At 40.0% G+C, this 3719-nt stretch overlaps 1 non-coding gene across 1 annotated transcript; it reads right to left on the bottom strand.

Moving 5' to 3' along the window:
* Positions 1 to 2232: 2232 nt before the first annotated feature.
* Positions 2233 to 2338, bottom strand: LOC126004736 (U6 spliceosomal RNA). Its single transcript, XR_007493997.1, has one exon. It is a non-coding gene; the product is annotated as a U6 spliceosomal RNA (small nuclear RNA).
* Between the last annotated feature and the right edge of the window lie 1381 nt (positions 2339 to 3719).

Genomic DNA, 3719 nt, shown 5'->3' with positions numbered 1-3719 from the left:
TGAACAGTTGATTGCTGATTTAAAATACAAATTGCTGCTATAAAGATAACTCAATGAGACAAGCATGTGCCTTGCATACAATAGGTCAGGTTTCAATCCCCACTTTTCAATTCCCATAATATTCTAAACATGCCCAGGAGCACCCCTGAGCCAACATGTCTGGGTGTGGTCCCCAAAACACAAACATTTTAATGTAAGCCAGAAATCAATATATCAACCAAATACTATGCTGCAAAACTCTACAGTGGTAAAGAATGGCATTGATAAAGAAAACAAAGAAGCCCATTCCTCAGCACCAACACTGAATCTTCTCTCAACTGAGGATGGGGAAGCTTCTATGGGGAGGGAACTAGGTGACAGAACTCCAGAACTAAGCCCTCAACAGGACCATAGGCAGCCTCCCCACTTCATTCAGGCTTAGGCAGAATGGTAAGAGGGGGATGGAGAAGAGAAAGGACACTAGCCAGTCTCTCCACTCACTTGGGGGGGGGAGCTAGGTTCTCCAGGGACCCCTCACAGCAGGGCCCCATTCAACTGGTGTCCTTTCTCATCAGTCCTCATTTCCCAAATCACTAGAGCTCACACTACTACTGTATTTAGTTTACCATGATACCATAATGCTCAGAATTTTAGATTGCTTCTAGGAAAGGAAATGGGATGCCCAATGCCCGCTGGATGCTCCATGGTATGTATATACTTTCTATATAGTTCTCAATATCAGACCACATAGATTTATAGAATGCTCCACAATTCAACTCAGGAAACCTTTCCTCAGTAATGCAAAACTATCCTTACTAACCAGGATTGGTCCAGAAAACAGACAACCTTTGCTGGCTTTAATTTCTTTCCACTTCTAACTCCTTCTCCTTTATATTTATTTATTTTCTTTCTACTTTTTTTTTTTTTTGCATCCCATATCTCCCTCTTTGCTCCCCGGGCTGCTAGTACAAGTGGTCTAGCTTGCTGTAGATTGGTGTGTCTAGCTTCTTGTAGATTGGGTATCTAATCTGTTATCATTGGCTTTGGATTTGATGTTTAAGTCTGCTCATGTTTTATTTCTATTCGGTGTTCATATGACTGTCTGGCCTTGGTACCCTTCATTAATTCTCCTCCAATTTGTGAGGTAGAACAAGATGGTTCAAGTTATGTGGTTCCGTTAGAAGGAGAGAATAAAATGGAGGGGGGCAAAAATCGAACAAGCAAAAAATGGGAGGAGTCCTTCTAAAGGCTATAAATATCAATTTAAGAGAAGAAAGGGAAAAAGAAAAAAAACATAACAAGAATACCAAAAATAATAATAATCATCAAACTACAACTAAAAACCCAAAAAACACCACAGCAATAAGCACCATAGCAATACTTTCTACTTTTTTAAAGTTCCATTTCTCCTGGGTCAGCTTTTCAATGGTAACCCATGAATCGATCCTTAGAGTCTTTTGACATATAAGCATGAGTGTATATATTTGCCATACCAATGACCATTTAATGTTTGTCTGTAATAGATATAATATCAACTTCATTGTATAGTTTCCCCATAGAGTGCATATCACCATATCACTTCGTTATTTTGACTTGAAAAATAATTGTTTTGTTTTGTTTTTGTTTTTGAATTTGGGGCGGCCATACTCAGTGATGCTCAGGGTTTACTCCTGGTACTGCACTCAGAAATTGCTCCTGGCTTGGGGAACCATATGGGATGGCAGGAATCGAACCTCTGAGCTCCTGGGTCGGCCATGTGCAAGGCAAACGCCCTACTGCTGCACCAATGCTCTGGCCCCCCAAAATTGATTGTTTTTAAGAATCTTTTATGCACAACTTAAATGAAGACTTTCTCCAGTCAAATTCACTCACACCAATCATAATTGGCCTAAGGAAATAAAAAAGGAAAATCTTTACATCAGACTTGCCATCTTTACTCTTTTTTATTTTATTTTACTTATTTTTTCTTTTCTTTTTTATTCCCATTAAGTATTCTGTCTCTTATCACCTGGGTCAACTTTTCAAAGGTAATTCATAGATCAATCCTCTGTGGCTGACGATGTATGCCTATGAATGCATGTATTCACCATACCAATGTCAGCCTAATGTCTATCTGTAATAGATACAATGTCTATGTTGTATAATGTTCTTCACCAGATCATAGATAACACCTCTGAGCCCCCTATGCTCACCACCTTACAAACCCTTTCCTAGCCCTCCATGTAATTTCTCCACATTTAACCTATTTTTTTTTTAAATATGGAACGCTTCACGAATTTGCATGTCATCCTTGCGCAGGGGCCATGCTAATTTCTCTGTATCGTTCCAATTCCAGTATATGTGCTGCCGAAGCGAGCTCCACATATAACCTTTTTCACGTTCAGCTCTATCCTCACAAAGTAGAACATGCTCCCCGCTCCAGCCAGATGCCAACCAGCTCCCAAAGTGAAAAGATAGACAGACTCTCAACATGAAAAGAAACCAGCACTCAGCTGCTGCTGATTTGTTCTCCGCGTCCCCTCTTCCTTCACCTCCCTTCACCATGAACTTTTGCTTGCTACCAAATTTGGGGGCTGAGAAATCCCCCACTTCCTGATATATGACTGCTGGGAGCCATCTTCCCTAGACTCCACAAAACCAAATCACAGGCTGCAGCTGTGTTCTGAATCTTACCCCTTCCCCGCCTGTCTCAAAAGACTTAAAGAGGACATACAACTCTCCTTTTGACTATCTCTTTAGATACATTCCTTTAATAGGAAAAACCGTTATCGAATATCATCTTATGTAGCACCAATTTCCCCCATCCTCAGGATGTGTTTAACATGGAATTCTAGTAGACATGTCTTTGTTTTGAGGTCATGTAAGAAAAAAGTGTTGGTCTTGATACCTCGGCCCCCACGTGCACCAGTAATAACTTGTGGCATTGTTCCTTTTTGCAAAGGCACATTAAAATGGGAAAAGGTTACATATAAAAACAAGTTCTTATCTAATAGAGATAAAGCACAAATTTTATACTGCAGTGAGATCTTACATCCTGAACGCTTGGCATAGAGGCTTGGCTTAGACTTCAGTTGATCAGACATTGAGCAATCACCCCTGAACTATGGATACCATCTATAGAAACAAACAGGTCTCCTACACCATCACCAGGAATAAAAACTCTACCAAGGAAAGCCCTACTACTCTACTACTGCCATGGTACATAAGACGATTCTTATGACACCCTGATAACCTAGGAACAGCAATCGTCTGCTTTCAGGGAAGAATTCTCTACAATGCTACCCAATGGTGAGACGAAACCAGAAGACACTACATACCACCCGAACTTCGACATAGGACCTGTAAAAAACCAGGATCCCTAATTACAGAAACTGTCTAATAGCAACAATTGTTATGGTGAAGAGCTGTTTCTGGGGTCACAGAGAATGGACTAGGGTTGGACAATATAGTATGCCTGGAGCCGGTCTTATGCCAAAATACTTCAAGGTAAGGTCTCCTGTTGTTAGGCCAAAGTTTTTCCTTCCAATTTCTTACATATTTAACTGTGCTCATGCAAACAAAACAACTGCCACAAACACACATCATATTTTTAGTGTATTCCAATCTTTAAAAAACAAAAGAGCGTTCTAATCCTTCTGCTCTTGTATTAACGACTTTGTTGGTGATATAACAATTTTCACAAATATAACTGCTGTTAATAAACTCTCCTCTTTTTTCCAATTCCTTTTCTTTAGATTTTC

The sequence above is a fragment of the Suncus etruscus genome, chromosome 3 (assembly GCF_024139225.1).
Source record: "Suncus etruscus isolate mSunEtr1 chromosome 3, mSunEtr1.pri.cur, whole genome shotgun sequence".
Classification (NCBI taxonomy): domain Eukaryota; kingdom Metazoa; phylum Chordata; class Mammalia; order Eulipotyphla; family Soricidae; genus Suncus; species Suncus etruscus.
Note: the sequence above shows the minus strand (reverse complement) of the source record. Positions and strands in the feature narration are given on the sequence as shown.